Source organism: Cricetulus griseus, chromosome 4 (assembly GCF_003668045.3).
Source record: "Cricetulus griseus strain 17A/GY chromosome 4, alternate assembly CriGri-PICRH-1.0, whole genome shotgun sequence".
In the NCBI taxonomy this organism is placed as follows: domain Eukaryota; kingdom Metazoa; phylum Chordata; class Mammalia; order Rodentia; family Cricetidae; genus Cricetulus; species Cricetulus griseus.
The window spans coordinates 36,330,559-36,349,899 of record NC_048597.1 but is presented as its reverse complement, the minus strand read 5'-3'; the positions used below and the strand labels follow the sequence as shown (position 1 = coordinate 36,349,899).

Below are 19,341 nucleotides of genomic sequence, written 5' to 3'. Positions count from 1 at the left end.
ATGGATGGATGAAGGCATGCATGGATGGATGGATGGATGAATGCATGCATGGATGGATGGATGGATGCATGCATGCATGGATGGATGAATGAATACATGGATTCATGCATGCATGGACGGATAAATATATCCAAAACAAATTCTTTTTGTAGTCTAGATCTTCTCTGTATGCTTTATTTACCTATAAGAACAATAAGACTCATCATAGCACCTATGTCATTGGTTATGACACTTACTCAATTAATTGCATACAAAAAGTATTATTTCCCTCATAGAAAGCACTCAACAAATGTTATTTTCTATACCATCCAATATAAAATCTTAAAGTTAAAACTACATGTGTGGCCTTCTGTAGAAACACAGTCCAAAATTAAAATCCTGTGAAAATTCTGAGTGCTGGACAAGAGTCTTGTGACCTCAGTTTCTTCAAAAACACAGAATTGTTCTTGGAATATGTTTTTGCCCCAGCCCACCCCACCCCCACCAAGTGTAGCAGATAGGAGTGAGTTTACTTCAAATTATCAATACAACTGGCTATTGTTATTTGTCTATATGCCTCCATGGAAAACATGTTTTTGCCATTTGCCATTTGCCATGTGTGGCTTGTCCACAAGGTATGACATTCCTTGTGATTGGACACATTACTTGTGTGACTCTTCTTAACGCTCAGAGTATAAATTGTCTGATGCTCTGCATGCAGGTGGCTACTGCATGAGACTTTAGTCTGCCTCATTTATCAGCTCCATCCTCCCAGGTCCCACCACCTTTAGAGTGGCCCTCACCTCTCACTTTCTCTTCAAAACAAAAATCAAATAATATCATCACCTGTGTAGAAACACTGTAGGCTCTCATGAGCCATTTCTTTTTCTGCTTTTTTCTCCAATCCCAGTGTATTTTCCGCTGATAGTCTTTGCAGGCTTTATTTTTTTTTTCAGATAGCCAAATTTTATGGGCCCCAGGGCTGCATCCTATACAGATGCAGAGATCACATATCTCTGAAAGTGACAGACAGGCAGACAGACAGACAGACAGACAGACAGACAGACCAATGATAGATAGGCAGGCAGATAGATGACTCATTCTATATGCCCAAGTTGTCATGTTGCTTCAGTATGGACAAAAGGGGGAAGAATTCTGACCTTTTTTATGCCATATGGAATTATTCCTGTTTATGCATTTGAGACTTCAGTGTTTGTGCAATGATTTCTTCACAAGTGTGGTAGAATGCAGGGACATCCCACATCTTGTTCATGGTGTCTCAGGCTTTGGTTGTTGTCCTCATAACCACATTATTTCTACTCTCTGCTCAGGCATGCCATTGGCCTGTGATCTGTTGCTCATCTGCTCCTGGTGTCTTTGTTCTCACACGACACTCTCTCTACGCCTCCTATCTGTGCTCTCTGCAGACATGCAGGCAGGTATAAGACAGCAATGTGGCCAGAATTAGCATCTGTACATCTCATTACTTGGCTACCAATCACCTCCCTGAATAGACCCAACACATTTGCTGTTGTTCTTTCTCCCATTTCTACAAGTTCTGATCTAATAACTGTTGAATGATTCTTCGAAAACATAGCCAAATTTTTCAAATAGACATCACATAGAAATCAAGAAGTAGTTTCAAAGCCAACCTATCATCAAAACATTTGATAGATGTTTAGGGAATTATTCAGTTTTCAAGCTCACAAACTCTTTTCATTAGTAGTAGATATGTTTCTCTCTTTGCCTGAGGCATACTATTAAATTAGCTAACAATAGAAAATAAAGGGAAAAACTCTCAGGGAATTAATGTAGTTATTCTTTTTCCAGGCACTTGCCTGAAAAAGGTAGCTCTAATAATGAGGATGTAAACAGCTTCTTGAGACATGATTGAAGACAGTCTGCCTATGCCCTTACAATTTAAATCTAAAAAAGTAATGGGTAGTACTAAAAATTATCATGTAAATATTATTTTCTACATCATTCCTATTCCTTAATTTTTACAGTATATTTTGAGCTATCTCAGCAGAAAAATAAGTAAATTACCTGCACATTCTGAGTATATCCTGGTCACCACCTAGAAACAATGATGTAGCTCAAGGAATAGACCAGGAATTTGAAAATTTGTAAAAGGGTACATTGAAGGGTGTGGAGAAAAAAGGGAAGCAGGTAATGATGCAATTATATTTTAATACATATGTATATAAACATATGAAGAAAATATCTCCAGTGACCCGCCTAAAGCCAATCTGATGGAGGCATATTCTCAGTTGGGCTTTTCTCTTCCCACATAACTCTAGTTGTGTCAAGCTGACAAAAAAAAAAAAGATGAAATAACACACACACCATGTCCATTTAGTCAAACAACAGTAGTCGATTTCCCACTAGAGTCTATGGCTTTCTTGTGTTTTTGACCAGATGTACAGTACCAAACATGAATTCCCTCTTTGGCACTCAGAATTGAACTTCAAGTCCAATAAAGAAACAATTTATTATCCCTATAAAATCATACCACTATTACATTGGGCACATCTTACCTAGCAAGCCAGTGTATATCTTCCGGAGTTCACAGATGGAAAAGATTATTGATTTTTTTTCTTCTCCAGAAGCCTGTGTATCCTCTTCTGGCACTATGATCGCTATCTAGTAGGGACGGAGTTCCAGCTCAGTTCCAACTCGATTTCTCAAAACCCTGCCACCAAAGTATAAGGTGTCTTCAGCCACAGGGCATCTCCCTCTAGTTCTGGTGGGCCACCAAGAGCAATGGTAATAAGCTGTGTTATTTGGGGGACCTCTAAGGACTCCCTAACCAATAATGCATAGGGAAGTATAACACACCTGGCACTGAGATTGGCTTCTAAAAGTAACATTGTCTACCCATGAAGACTACCATTGTCTAAACTCTTTTTATTATATTTTTAATCATTTTACAGTGTGGCAGGTTTCCATAGTGTTTTTTCTCATATATCCTTAGTATTAGTTAACCCTCTCCTCGCCATCTGCTCTCTTCCATCCTGCCTACCCCATTCCTGTTTGAAACTTTTTACTCCCAGTATTCCCCAACTCTACTTTCATGTCTCAGATGTTCTAATCTGTCCCCCCTCAAGGCTTTTCCCCCTTTGAGGATTTTTCCCTCTCTGTCCATCAAAATGTTTCCCAGTCAAGTGGCGCCATACTGTAGTATCAGACATATTCTTCGCCTCTTAGAAGATCTTTTTCCTCTACTTAAAGTTCTGTGTCAGCCATGCTGGGCTTGGGAGAGAAATCCCTGAAAAACTGTCAAAATATCACCTCAAGATGCCCCCACCCCAGTCCTAGTAAAGCTTGATCTGTCATTAACCATAGCTTCCATAGGAATCACTGAATTAACTGCTTTTGTCCAGGTGTGTCAAGCTGATGCATTTTTCTTTATCAACGAGACAAAAAAAAAAAGCACAAACCACACAGCATACATCTACTACAATATACTGAGTACTGAAAACACGTAAATTAGAAACTCATTCATTTCATGCTCCATCAGAATGGTTTCCACAGCTAAAGGTCATTCGTCAGTCTAGTTTTGTTACACAGATTTTCTTCTCACTGGTGACAGTTACTTTTTTTCACTTCTACACTGTGCTTTTTCATTTCCACATGGTTCAGAATGGGCTGCTGGCATATTTTGTCTCTCTTCCATGGTTATTGGGTAGTTATTCTCCAGTGCCAGCATTCCTGCAAGTGAATTCATCGGACTGATGAATTCATCTGATCTTCCTGGATCTTCCTTGGCTTTTTACACCCATGGCTCCTGCTCCCCTGGCACGGGGTCCAGACAAGCACTGCCTAACTGCTTCTCCAGCTGTTCCATTGTCTGTATGTCCCAGTGGATGGCCCCACAGCCATGTGCATTTAGATGGCACTAATTAGACATTGGAGAGGAGGGTTAGGAAGTGACTATGACAAAAACACATCATACAGATGTGTCAATTTCAAAGAACAAATGAAAATATTAGGAAAGAAGAAAGAGTCCAAGACTCTTGTCTATTTTCACTTCCTGAACCAAGTATGGCAGAGGGCTTCCTAAGTGGCTATTAATGCCTCATGGCATTTCATATTTCATCCCAAACTTCGGCAGTCTATTTTCCATTGCTATCACAAAAATGCCTGCAACTGTGTAACATATAAAGAAAATAGTTGCATTTAGTTCACAATCTTGATTGAAGATTTAAAACCATGATGTTGCCACATACTCAGCGCTGGCAAGGACTTTTGTTGGCTGAGTCATGTAGCAGATTGCATTATGGGTAGGAGGGCAGGTGAGACAAATACCTCACATGATGAGACAAGACACCTGAGTGAGAAGAAGAAGCCAGTCTTAATCTTTCCTAGCCTCCTCTCTTGAGGGGTACTACAGTCTCTGTAGGTCAGTGTTAAACCTTCCATATGTCAACATTTACAGAGCCCTAATAACCTTGAATTAAGCTTAGCACTGCCATACCTCTCAATATCACCATACTGAGGACCAAGATGCATCACATGAACCCAGGAAGACATTCAAACCACAACATACACTCACATGTTCTTGTCCTGGCCATGTGACATTTGAATATTGAAGTAAAGTAAAAGGTGACATCAGTTTCGCCAAATGATGCCCACACAAGCTTGCCTCAGTTCACCCATCCACGAACCCAATCCTGAGGAGCCACAGTTAAGATGTCATTTTCAGGGTGAAAAAGGAGTAGTGAATCAAGAAGAAAACTTAAGCCAACATATTAGCAATCTTGATCCTTCAAAATAGTCAGCATGATGAAATGCTTCAAGTCAGAAATTTCCATTTCCCACACACTGGGCAACATTTAAAATAGAGGACAAACTTACTTCCAGGAGGTTTACTAATGAAGTTGAACTTGAGTGCTTACTTAAAACTCCAAATTATCACATAAATCAAACATTAAAGGCTAAGCCTCTATATTGATGCCATAATTAATGTAAGCCATAAGCCCACTCTCTCTAGCTAAAACCAGTATCTTAGTCTTCCTTTCCCTGGCAGACAGGTGAAACCTGGGCACCCCTACTCTCGGCTTCCTGGGATTTCACTGAAAGTAATATCTTCACTCTCCTCCCATTCACGTCTTAGCTTCATCTTCACTGGATAGCTGGCCCACCCTTTCCGTATAGCACCCACCCACCTGTACAGGAAACACTAAGTTCTCTCTCTCTCTCTCTTTCTCCCTCTCCCTCTCTCTCCTTCCTGACAAGTTCATACACGTATATAATGAATTTTAGTCATTCTCCCTCCCCATAACCACTTATTCTCCCCTTCCCTCTAACATACTTCTCCCTAGAAAGTTCCCCTCCTCTTTCCATGGCTTCTCTCTGTGAGTGACCCACTGAGTTTAACTGGGGTCATTTGCATTAGCATGGCTTGGAGGGTTACTTACTGAAGCAGGGCCAACTTATATGCAGCTACATCGAGAACTACAGTTAGTAGGTAAATAACACCCCTATTACCAGTACCCATCAACTGACATCTCTCAGGATGTGTGGGGCCTCCTGTTTTATGCAGGTAATCAAAAGCTGTTCAAGAGTGCAATGGCAATAAGATGTCTTTTTGCTGCACATTCCTCTGGCTGCCTCCTCCCCCGCCTTCCTCTTCCTCCTCCTTATCCTCCTTCTTCTTGTCCTCCTTTTAACAAGGTCTCATGTATCCTAAGTTGGCCTCCAACTTTCTGTGTACTGAAGATGGACTTGAACTTCCAATCTTCCTCTCCCCGCCTCCTTAGTTCTGGGATTACCAGTGTGCACCACCACATCCAGTTTATTCCGTGCTTCTGATGAAACCCAGGGCCTCATGTATGTCTACTAAGCCAGATTTCTACCAATCATAAGCCCCTAGAAAACCTGTTATGAGCACCAATTATACCATAGTCTTTCCTTACTACTAGCACTGACCCTGGCCATAAATAAAATCTACTAGATAATAACAGGTAAGCACAAGTCAACTACTGTCTGACTTCCTTGCTTATGATTCTTTTCCATGGCAAGCGCTCATCACCTATAGTTCCTTCTCTGGAGCCATTACATAGTGACTTTCTCATAATTCCTTTCAAATAGTCACTGATTTTGTTTGCTTCTTGTCCCCCACAATCTCACCAAAAAAGATACTTACTAGTTTAGCCAGTAATGCTCTGTCTTGACTAATGACTTTTTCTTTGATCCACTGTCTCTTTTTCCTATCTCATCTCTCACATTAATGACTATGAATTTATAAGGCTATTACTCTAGCATTGCATGGCAAACAATGGCAGGCAGAAAACCCATCCTGAGAAACATAAGGGCTTCACTGCCGCAGCTGCTGCTGGTTAAACAGAAAGGAAAGCTCATTGAAAGGTGTTTACTTTTCCACTCGAGCAACAAATAGAGTGAGCATCTCCAGGCTCAATCATGCTTTGTCTGGTTCCTAACTGGCTTGTGACAATACTTCAGGGACTTCAGATGGCTGCATTAGTTAAAAACCAGCCACACAAGCAGGTGGGCCTGAGTTTGAATCCCCAGTGCCCACTTAAAAGTCAGACACCTGCAGGTGCCTGTAGTATTAACCCTGTGGAAAGATGCAGAAATGGGTGGATCCCTACAGTGTGTTTATCCAGACAGCCTACCCATAATTGTGAATTCCAGACTCAATAAGAGTAAGACCTTATCTCAAATGTAGTAAAGAAGTCTTGTGATCCAAGCAGGAAGTTACATAGCAGGCAGACTCAGAATATAAGCAGGGACAAACAGGAAATCGTCCTCTTACTTTTCCTCCTGCTCTCTTCTCTGGAGCCACCATATGAGCCCAATAAGAGAGGACACATGCCACCGGCATCCTCGATCAGATAAGTCCTTATAAATATATAGATTATGGCTATGATTGATACTTAAGACAGGGCAAGCATATAAGGAATCCTAGTCATTGGCTAAGCAGCATTTGAAACATAAAAAAAAAAAAGAGTAAGACCCTATCTCAAAAATAATCAATAAAGGAAGACAGGAAGACACTAACACACACACACACACACACACACACACACACACACACACATATATATATGTGTGTGTGTGTGTGTATCCCCATATATATGTATATTATATATATATATATATATGTGTGTGTGTGTGTATGTGTGTGTGTGTGTGTGTATATGTGTGTGTATCCATATATATATATATATATATATATATATATATATATATATATCCCTCTCTCTCTCACACATACACACAGGCACATACATGCACACAAACACATACACCACACACATGCACAAAATACTTGAGATTTCCAACAGTGAATATGGAAGTGTTTTTATAAGACCACTAACATATGGATACAAAAAACTTATTAACTAATTACACTGTTCATTGCCTTTTCCATCCATTCAAGGATTTCTGGTTAGAAGGCTTTACCTTGAGGTATAATATTTAAATTTTTTAGTCTTCTACTTATGTGTGTCTGCTTTATGTATACAGGTGTCCATAGAACCAGGACAGGGCATTGGACCCACTGGAACTGGAGTTATAGGATGTCATGAGCCCCCAAACATAGGTGCTGAAGACTGAACTTGCCTCTTCCAGAGGAACAGCAAGTACTCTTAACCACCAAGCTATCTCTCCAGCAACATAAAATGAATTTTAAAGATAAAAATCAAACTGTTCATGTTCACTATTATATAATTTCTGGGAACCATATGATCGATAACCTCTAGTACCTAGTACTGAGCCTAACACACAGAGGGAGCTCTCAATATATGACTACTGAATGGACAAATGAGTGGATGGATGCATGCATGCTGTGAGAAGAAAGTAGTAAGACTCATTTCCATGTGTTGCCCTTGAAAGTTTGCCCATTACTTCAAAGTCAGAGCAGATAATGCTGTTTCTTGAATGAGTGCCCAGGATGAAAAGGTGTCGATGACTGGATATAGATCCAGGCAAAACCCAGCAGTGATGACACATCCCCATGTTGCTTGGCTTCATTTTTCCTCTGTCTGTCACAGCCCCCAGCCTTCCTGTCAGAACACATCCTGTCTTTCTAATTGAAACTATTATTCATAGTCAAGGTATCTGCAAGGAAAAACATAAACATCAGGGAAGGCTCGCAGTTCACATTCATTCTCCTTGAAGACAGCTAAGTCAGTCCACCTCCCTTCACCTTCCCAACATGCATACACCAACCTGCCTTAGAGAAATTTACCCAGCATGCCCTAGGGAAAACAAAAATATCTTGATCTTGAATAGACTATCAAGGGGTGAAAAGAAAAATGTATGACTTCAATTTGTTATAGAGTAACAACATTCTCTATTTCGGCTTCATAAATCATGCCAGCCTTGGAAAAGCCACGCATTCACAGGAACTAGATGTGCTCCATGGAGGCAAGTCCAAGTCCATGCACTTCTGCAAAGTCTGGAGCATGCTCAGTCTTAGGTTCTCATTCTCAGTCTGAGGAAGAGCCCATGTGTCAAAGCCACTGAGGAACTAGCGTCTGCCCTGTGAGAATGTGCTAGATAGACCAGAACCCCAAACAAGCCCTGCTTTCAATTCAAAACTCTGTGTGTTGACAAGAGTAAGGGGAAACAGTTGAGTGAGTGTGGATTCCACACGAAATCTTTCCCCTCTTCAATCTGTGTGGATGAGACATAGATCCCTGTTACGATAAATCTTTCCGCCAAAAGCTGCCGAGCCCCACTGCCATGTGTGGCTTTATGCCAGCCATCCAACCGAGTTAGGGCCCAAATTAATACACAGAAACTTGTATTAGGTTCAAATGCTGCTTGGCCAATGACTGGGATTCTCATCTGTTAGTTCAGTCTTAATTAACATAAATCTATATATTTTATAAGACTTATAGAGGATGCCTTCCGCTGGCACCCTCTCTTGCTGGTGGCTCACATGGCGCCACTGGAGGAGGCACCAAGGGGAAAAGGGACACGTCCTGTTTCTTCTTGCTTAAATATGAGTCTCCTTGCTATGTCACTTCCTGCCTGGATCACCACTTCTCTACTACATTTCCCAGAATCCTCTTGACTCCTAGTACTGTCTAACTTGCTGTCTCATTGGCCAAACAGTATTTTATTCAATAATCAATAAGATGAACATACACAGTACATTCTCCATCAGTTTGCAATAGGTTATAGGGCAACATTTTTTTCTTTTTAAAAGCAAACTTTAATTGACATCTTCAATGTACACAGTGATGGGTTTCATGGGGACATTTTTTTGTTTTGTTTTGAGAGCAATCTGGCTGCAACAGCTGTCACTCCACTGATCACCAGGGTTGATTCAGCTGATTTGATTGGCTAGGTAGGTGTCCCCTTCCTCCCTGACTGCTCCATGTGTGTCCCTTCCAAAGCTCAGTCAAAGATAATGTCCTTCCCCAAATAGAGAAGGACTGGTCTTTGGCCATGGGCATAGCAGTAGCTATACTCCCCTGCTAGAACCTCCAAACAATATCTCAAGAGTAACATTTTTATAGATTTGATGCTTCAGCATTTACTGTTTTGCCAAATGCCATAAGGGTAAGATTGTCTGCTTGCTTCCTTCTTCCTCAGTCCACAGTATCCAATGCAATAGTCTATTGCCTTGCCTTCCAGTTCAACTATGTAGTCTAAAATGGTCCTATGCTCCAATCCCACTATGTACTGTAATAATGGTCCTGCTCTCCAACTCAACTATGTACTCTAGTCATGTAGGAAAAATACACAGATATCTTCCACAAAAGATCATTTGAGATGAAGACAGCATGTTACACTGTCAGGTCATTATTAGTTCAAGATCATTCAAGAATGAAAAGCTAGAATGCTTCTATAGACCATAAGCATCAGTATAAACCAATATCCTCAGGCTTACCTAGAAAGACAATTTACAAATTGCTGATAGTACTTATATATCATCTCACTGAACACCTAGAATATTATAAAAGGAAAAGATGGTCCCATGATTAAAGTGGTATTTCAGTATTGATTTAAATGGGACCTGGTTATAGGTATGCTGCTGGTCCCATGGTGGAGGTTGGGGTGCCCCATCTGTGCAGCACTCTTCTTCTCACCTCCATCACTAAGTACTCTGCTTGTGGATTGGTCCTTTGGAACAGTTCCCTTTCTTCTAGAAAAGAAGCTCCCTGAAGAGTGTGGCACAAGGTGAAGACAAGAAGAAGTTTGTCCCAGGATTCTAACTCAGGGGAAAGTCTAGAAACATCTGCACATCAATGCTGTTTCCAAGTTAGCACTTCTATCCCTCAAATCTACAGCTACATGCAGTCTTGGCTGGCTTTGTGTCTCTACCATGGCTGAACTCTCTCAGAGCATGAGACACTCATGGGTTACAGTTCATGGAAATCAACAAGACATCTCTAGAGGCAAAACTCATAGACTAATTCCTAATAACTGAATAAGAGTAAGAAGGCATTGCTTCTCTTATATCAACACTACTAACTCTCTGGAGAAGGTTCCCTCACTGCATGGAAGTCATTCTTCATATGTCACATGTTTATGACAGCCATAGAACAGGAGGAAAAAGGAGGGGGAAAGCCTCTGGCTTGCACATGGATCCCCAGAAACTTTGTTCACCAGTGATTCCCAAGTTCACCTGTGATTCCTGGTCAGTTCGTATTTTTTAATTCTGCTCTTTAATGAGAAACATTCAGCTCCCAGCAGCACTTTATGTGTGAACTCACACTTGCGTACACTTTGTCTTCTATTGGTTTTCTCTGCATAAGATTCTTGGGAAAAAAATAAGTGCATTCAAAAAGTACTATAACTTACCCAGAGCTCAGAATTCGTCAGTTTTAATGGACACATGCATAGATTACCTTGCCTGCTGCTGTGACCAAACATCTGATGAGAATCAGCTTCCCAGAGGAAGTTTTATCTGAGATTCTGGCTTGCAGAGCTACTGTCCGTCATTGTGTGAAGGCCACTTGGTGGGAATGGCTTGCAGCTGTGGATGATGGAGCCTGAAAATAAATGCTCACATCTCCAGGGATCAGGAAGCAGAGAGGGAGAGAGCATAAGAAGAGGAAGCAGGAGATAAACCCACTCACCCCACCCACACCACCACTACCACCCACCCCACCCACCATCACCACCACCACCCACCACCACCCACCACCACCACCCACCACTACCATCTACCCCACCCACCACCACCACCCACACCACTACCACCACTCACCCCACCCACCACCACCCAAGTGAACCACATCCCCCATCAAGGCTCCACCTCCTAAAGTTTCCACACCCAAAGGGAGTAGAAAACAACAAGAAAACTGTTTTCCAGACAAAAATCCCACCACAAGCTAAGGAGATAATGGCATTTATAGCTGCAGAGATAGGGGAAATCAGTTTTCTTTCTTTAGCCAACTGCTAAACTACCTAGAATTTTTACAAAAGGAAAACAAGAGCATATCTACCTAACTTTGTGGAGAAAGAAAAAAGGACTGAGCATGCAAATTCAAACAACCAAGTCTTTTGTGATAACTACCATAATAATCACAACTCGGCTAAAGATGAGACCGAAGAATCAAGAAGCTGAGACCCCCTGAAGGTCCTGTTTCTCAGTTCCCAAGGATGTCTGTTATCTAAATGTGGACAAATAGGATAAGACAGGATATGGAAACCAGACAATTGTAGCCAGGAAGAGTCAAGATAAGGCCAACAAAATATTTTCAGATATTTCAAGCAACAGCCTGGCAACAACTCCCAGTTATGGAGACTTCAGAGTCCTGCCCTAGTAACCACAAAGAATTTTACATTTGGTTAGAAGGAGTCTTTGTATTTGGCCAGGGGAGTCTTGTATTCCTCCAAATATAACCAAAGGAAGCATCCAAGGTTCATTAAGTACTTTCATATCAGATGCTTTATTTTACTGATATTAGCCTTGTAGACATTTAATACATGCTTGTAACTGAATTATGTTTACACAAGCTACATCATATTGTCTGACAATGATACAAAGATGAAAGAAAAAAACATACCTGACCCAGGATCCATGGACCCTAGTTTCTCTTCAAACCAGAGCCTCCTCTAGTTAGCTTATCACTGCCAAATCATAAATTCTTCCCTTCTAATAATCTAAATTTATGCCAGATTTAAGGTTCTTCCATCACTTGATACATTAATTGAGTTCATGAAATACCTTATGGGGGATATTCAATTACACTGTGAACCCTGAGTTTGCATTTGCATTAATTAAATAAAATTAATCTTGGGTCAGGAGGCTGCATTAGCAACTATTTGACAGAAAGTAACCACAGAGCCTCAGAGGGCATCCAGGAGAGATGGAGATACAGGAAGCAGTAGGGTGGGGTTTGGAGTGGCACAGGTTTTTCTGGTTTGGTGAAGCCAAAGCATAGGTCTTACGTGAATGCCAGCAAGAAGAAAAGCTTAGCTAGTTGCTACTCAGCTTCTCTGAGCTCACAGATTTTCACCCCAGCCTTTGATCTCAAGTCCTATTATAACAATAGATATTTAGTTAAAGCTAACTTTAGTGGCAGCAACAGGGCTGGCACCTGCCGGAGCAAAATTCTTGCCCAACTGTGGCCTGAGCTACCAGGCTTCTGCTACAGAGTCACAATTGCTGGCTGAGATAGCAGTCAATAAAGGTGCAGCCACTGTGTCAAATTAAAACAACAATACCTAGTACTGTTTGAGATATAGTAAGAACACACAAAACATATACTTTAAATTTTTGGCTTTCTACAATGTTAAAATTTTATTAGCTTGTATTATAGCTTGCATGAAAATATGATGTCCTTAAAGGGTTGTGGGATTTGCTTCATCTGTTTTCCATGTTGTGACATGCTGCAGTAGTTAGGTTAAGATTTAAGAAGTATAACCATAGTAATGGAAGAACATGGCACCAGAGAGGATAAGACCTAGACCAGAAGGATGCCAGGCACAGGCAAGGCACACCAGGCTTGAAGTGTGACCGTCCCAGAGATGAGAGCTACAAATGCCATGAGTTCAGCAGCCAGGAGAATAATAATTATTATGGCCTAAGATTTCTGGACTGTCTTCCCAATACTACAATCTAATCAGAACCCAAAATAGGATGGGTGGAAAAATGAAAAGAAAGGAGAAAGTTCTACACAGATAAGTAAAATTAGAAGACAAGTAAATTTAGCATATTTAGGGCAGAATTGGCTGAATTCACCAATAACTACAAAGTTTCCTATTAGAGAAAATAAGTATTTGTTTTTTAAAACTTCCAAATATTTATGTAAACACTGAGAATGTACCTTGTGTTAGTGTGTTGGTTAGCTTTTGTCAACTTGGCATAAGTCTAGACATATCTGGGAAAGAGAATCTTAATAAACAAAATGCCTCCATAAGGTTGGCCTGCAGGTAAGTCTTTGGGACATTTTCTTGATTAATGATTGATATGGAAGGGTCTAGCTCATTTGTAGCAGTGCCATCCCTGTTTAGGTGGCCCTGGATAGTATAAGAACCAGACAGAGCAAGCCATGAGGAGCAAGTCAGTAAGCAGCATTCCTCCATGGTCTCTGCTTCCCTAATTCCTGCCCTGATTTCCTTCATTGATGGATTGTGACCTGAGAGTTAAAAAATGGAATAAATTCTTTCCCACCCAAGTGGCTTTTTGGTCATAGTGTTTTATCCTGGCAGTCCATTATGATTCCAAAACTGAGCAGAAAGCACTAAAACAGCAGGCAAAAGCCCCCTGCCCTCCAAGGCCACACATGCTGGTTAAACAAAGGAAATAATACACAAGTAAAATGCAGAATATACCAAATAAGAAATTACAACTACATAGAAAAATAAAGGAAGATGATACACTGGTCAGGAGAGGCCTTATTACTAACTAAGGGACTAGGTGTGTAAATGTAGGTATGACCTGGTGACTAGCCCACTAGGCACACTGCCCTTCTAAATAAGAAGTATGGCACACCATGCTCCTGAAGGCAGAACGCTAAATTCTGAAATAACCTGAGTAGTCTGTAGCTTGCCTGCAGACACAGTCTGCACTCTCTGTGTCTCCTTTATGTGTTTCTTCCACATAGAGACCCTAGTGGTGTGAGCGCTCACTATTCAATCCGAGGTAATGTGCTAACCAATCACAGTTGATAGTTGTGGTTGCTCACATGCAATAAAGAGACCTGAAACCATCTCCAGAGTGGTTTATTTCTATGCCCTTTACCAACCCACAACCATTGTGGTCTTGCCAGGGTATACCCTGATAACAATGATATAGGGGAAATAACTAGTTAATGGTTGGTTCAAGACCATGCAGTTCTTCAGCTATATCTCTATTGTCTAATTCAAATTCAGCTTGCTATTGGATAAACACATTTCTACCCTCCACCTTCCTGCTTCACTCATCATAAGGACAATAGAGATCAAGTATTTGCCTGAAAAATTACACCAAGCTTATTTATCCAGGTCTTTGAATCTAATCCCAACTTTAATGAAGCAATGGCACAGCTTAACATAAAAGCTGAGAAACCCACCTTGGTAATGGCTGCCTTTATACCATACTCTGTGTCTTCCCAGAGCTGTTCTGTCTGTGGAAAACCCAGGACCTCAGTTTTCTCTTAGATGCTGGGAATCAACACATGGTTTCATAGTAAGATGTATATGCTGTGGTGAATCACCTGGAAATAGGTGGACAAGAGGCTATTACATAACAGCAAGAGGCTGGCAGTGTGCAGGAGGAAAGACAAAGGAAGAGAAAACAAATAATTATTCAAAGACAATCTGTTAGGGCCAACAATGAGTGAATGTACAGTAGGAGTAAAAGACAAATTACCTATTATTCAAATGTCGCAAATATAAATCTGGAAGCATATTGAGGGGGTTTTAAAGAAAGATACATTCAAGCCTGGGCATCGTAGTTTTCTGAGTGATTTCATAACAATGCAGGCATCTAAGGAAGCTGCTACGAGTAGAGAACTAGAGAGTAGAGCACTGGGGCTTGGCTAGAACTTTGGGGTCTGGAGAAATGGAGACCACGATGATCTACAGAGAAGAGAGTTGAGTTCTTAAAATAAACACATTGAGACCCCAGGGAAGATATTAAAGAACTGTAGCTGCAGGGTACCAGAGTATTAGGAACCAGGTTTAGGAAATGCAAGTTAAGAGGTGAAATAGAAAGAGGATGAGGAGTGTGGTGTATATGGTATTGATTCCCACAGAGGTGTCAGCCAAGAGTTAAACATCTCTAAACTTAGCAAAATCACGGGGTATCTTTAATGAGATTGTAATGGAGCCCTGTTTCTATCTTATTCCTCACTATTCTCATTTGCATCCCTGGGGATCCAGGCAGCCTGTCTGGAGTGTGGGGATCCGGGCAGTATAATCACCTTCTATTATAGAGATATGGGATGACAAATCTTTTAACACAAAGCAAATACTTGTAAAGCCATTCTTTGACACCTTCCAAGTTCAGGCCCCTGAAGGAGCTGTTACTAGCAAAGCTTATATGCCAGCTGAGGATTTGTGCTGCACACTGCTGTGCAAATGTACTTTGCTCACTTGTAGCTGAAGTGGTGAGCAGCGATTGCTGCTTGAAAAACCTCCTTGTGTGGATTATCATCCTGAGGACCCAGACAGCCTCTCTACAGGCAAGGATGCTTTGGGAACTTGAATAGGGGACAGGAGTGGTCAGTGATTAGTCAAGTTTTTATTTTTGTTTTGTTTTTTATTTGTTTATGCCATACAGAGAGAATGGTAGCTTAAATGAGAAATGTTCTCCGTAGGCTCAGGTGTTTGGACACTTGGCTGCCGAGATCTGCACAGCTTTGGAATTGACCTGACTGAGGTGACTCGTGTTACGATAAATCTTTCCGCCACCCGCTTGAGTTCTGCCCGCCATGTGGGTGGCCAAAATAATACACAGAGACTTATATTAGCCAAATGCTTATATTGGCCAAATGCTGCTTGGCCAATGACTAGGATTTCTCATCTGCGTGCTCAGTCTTAATTATCATAAATCTATATGTTTTATAAGACTTATCTTATTGGATGCCAGTGACAAGTGTCCTGTCTTCCCAGGCTCAAATGGTGACTCTGAAGCAAGAGCGAAGGGGACCACTTCCTTCCTGCCCTTGTTTATATATGAGTCTCCTTGCTATGTCACTTCCTGCCTGGATCACCACTTCTTTAATACATTTCCCAGAATCCTCCTTGACTCCTAGTCCCACCCAAGTTGCTGCCTCATTGGCCAAACAGTACTTTATTTATCATCCAAAAAGACAAACACATACACAGAAGCACTTCCCGCATCAGAGTCGGGCAATGGGAAATTAAAAAATAACAGACAGGTGAATAGGAAAGCTAGGATCAGATGGGCCACGCACTCCGATGGAGATGCACCAGCAGCCTGGAGATTCAGTGTGTTTACTATATAGAACTGAATGAGGAGGCAGGTTTATTATATACAGCTGAGTGAAGACAGTTGGATAATATTAGTTGGGGGGGGGTCTCTGTAGGTGAGCAATCTCAGGCTACAGGCACAGTGAGGAAAAGGCTGTGGTTGATACTCTACACATATTGTCAACATCAGTACTTGGACCAGAGGGACATGAGTCTGAGGCACTGGCACCTTTCACAAGGCCACGCTCATCACATCAACCATAGGCATTTACTTAGGACTCTAGAGACAAATAAACAGAAGCCTCTGTGTCTTGTTCTGCTTTCCCCTGCATGGTTGTTATACTTCCCACTTCCCTTCCTTAGCACATTAGTTACTTAGCTTGTTGCTATAACCAAATCTTGACAAAAAAACAATTTAAGGAAAGAGAGGTTGTTACAGCTCACAACTTGAGGATAAAGTCTATCGTAACAGGGACGTCATGACATCAGGCAGCTAGTCTTATTGCATCCATAGTCAGCATCAAGAATACAAGGCAGCTGGTCTTAACTGCATCCAGAGTCAAAAAGCAGGGATGAAAGCTGATGCTCAACTTACTTTCTCCTTTCATTCGGTCCAGGGCCAGTCCATGAAAGAATGCTACCCACATTCAAGATAGGTCTTCTCACCTCAACTAACCTTCCCAGCTTAATTAATCTAGAATCTCCCGTATATACACATAATGGTTTGTTTTCCTGTTAATTCTAAACTCCATCAAGTTGCTATTCAAGATTAACCATCACACTCACTGAGGTGGCTTTTTAAAAATATAATGCTCCCCCAACTTCTAAAGCTTGTAGGATCCTGTTTGACCTTCCACCCATGACATGGGTCAGATTCCCATAAACCTTTGGTTGATTTCTAAATACTGCGGCTGGCTGACACCTTCCTATGATGAAATTGAAACCTAGTATTACTGATGACAAGCATCTGACTCTTTACAAGTATGTATAGTCAAAAGCTCCTGACACATTTTCCTCTTCATGAGTCTTGGTCTTTGTTTTTACAGAGACCAAGAACAGTGATGGGGACTCAAAAAAACACCAGCTCTTCAGAGCATTGGAGTCACTCGTCCAACACAGAAAGCAAGTGGGGTACCACATCTAGAAAACTCACTCTTGAAAAGAGGTCTACATGGGAATGTGTGCTGCCAAAGAAGACCGAATAACCATCAGACCACCACTTGAGTCTCTAGACACAGAACACCCAACGTATCCAAAAATCCACAGTATTATGTACAATAAATCATCTTTTTCCTTATCAGACCACCCATTTATACAATTCTGGATTTTTGTGGGGGAGAGGGGTTGTCTGTTTGTTTCAGCTTGAGGACCCTTTAAGTTTTCTTAACTTAGAGGCCATGTAGATATACTTTTAACTCTAGTTTATAGTTACTTCTGGTTACCAGAGCACTCAAGTTTATGTCTTAGAGTGTTCATTAGTGTCTTCTCCCGGAAAACCATCTTGAACACAAATTGAAGCATCCCATTGTCTGCCAGTTTATCCAGAATGTTTTAAAACCTAGCTGAGTATTTGTCTTAAATCAAGGGAACTAAGCCTTCACATTTCAGATCCAGAATGTTGGATGGGAAAAATATATCCCAAGCAAACGGACCTAAGGAGCAAGCAGATGGGGCCATTTTAATCCCTTACAAAATAGATTGGTGCCTATAGAACTTTAACCCCTACATCCTAGCAAATTTAGTACAGGAAGGTACTCTGTATGCTACCAAAGGAGAAGCATAAAAACCAACCCAGCTACAAACTCTTTGATCTACAATGGTGTCCTACCTTTTGAGACATGTTAGTGCCATGGTGGCACAAAACTTACAGCAGTAACCAACCAATATCTGATTTAATTTAAGGCCCACTCCATGAGATGGAACCCATACCCAACACTGCTTGGGTGACCAAGGAACCTGAGACTAGAGAGCCCAGGGACCTAGAGTAAAACCAAATACTACTACTCTACTGAAATAGCTTATCAATAAAATGGTGCCTGATGACATTCTGCTACACTCATAGATCTGTTCAACCATCATCAGAGAAGCTGGCTTGCAGCAGAGATAGCAACAAATGTGAAGACCCACAGCCAGACAATATGCAGAGAGTGAGAGACCTTAGAACGCTCAGCCCTAAATGGAATGTCTCCCTGCAAAGGGGGGAGTAGAAAGAGTGTAAGAGCCAGAGGGGAGGGAGGACACCAAGGAAACAAGGCCCTCTAAATCAACATGGGGCATACATAAATGGCAGTCTGCACCAGGTGCGGCCTTAGAGCTAAAAGGAAAAGTACACACATGCCCCCATCCCTAACCCAGATGCTACCTGCTCATCCTGCTTCTGCCTTCTCATGAACAGGGAGATCTAGACAAAAACCACAGCTCTATGGCTGTGCTGTGGTTACTTAGGCTCCATCTGTAGCCTGTAGAAAACCTGGCTGCTAGACTACAACAAGGTTTAATTCTTGTTCATTAATAGTGCTGTAAGGAGTTTCTATGACAAGAGTTTTAACAAAAGTAATAGTTATAATTTCTTAATTTATTCTAAAATCAACATTTAATTAACAAAATCCAAGTAGAATAGACCACATAACTATATGTACATTCCATCAACATGTTATGGTGCTCAAATTAACCATGAAATGGAAAATTCTACGCATGCCCTAGAAGAATACCTACAGAATACTTACTGAAGGCGGAAAGCCTAAGAGGCACACAGCCAGTCCTGGCCAAAGCAGTGGTCCCATCAGATGGCAGATGCTCCAGAGACTAACATTATCCTCCCTGTGGTTTCACCTTTTTTGACATGATTTTTTTTTATTTTAAAAAAATCTTTCCTCATTTTACATATCAATTCCCATTCCCACTCCTCCCCTCCTACGGTTCTCCTCACCTTCCCCTGACCCCACCCTGTCCACTCTTCAGAGAGGGTAAGGCTTCCCATGGGGAGTCACTGAAGTCTGGCACCTTATCGTAATG

At 41.3% G+C, this 19,341-nt stretch overlaps 1 long non-coding RNA gene across 3 annotated transcripts in view; it reads left to right on the top strand.

Annotated features, from left to right (window-relative positions):
• Positions 1-17,614, top strand: part of LOC118238784 — a 73,617-nt gene extending 56,003 nt beyond the window's left edge. For all 3 annotated transcript variants that reach the window (XR_004769901.1, XR_004769902.1, XR_004769903.1), the window contains exon 3: positions 17,373-17,614. This is a non-coding gene — a long non-coding RNA (uncharacterized LOC118238784). The remainder of the gene's footprint in view (positions 1-17,372) is intronic.
• The last annotated feature ends 1,727 nt before the right edge of the window (positions 17,615-19,341 follow it).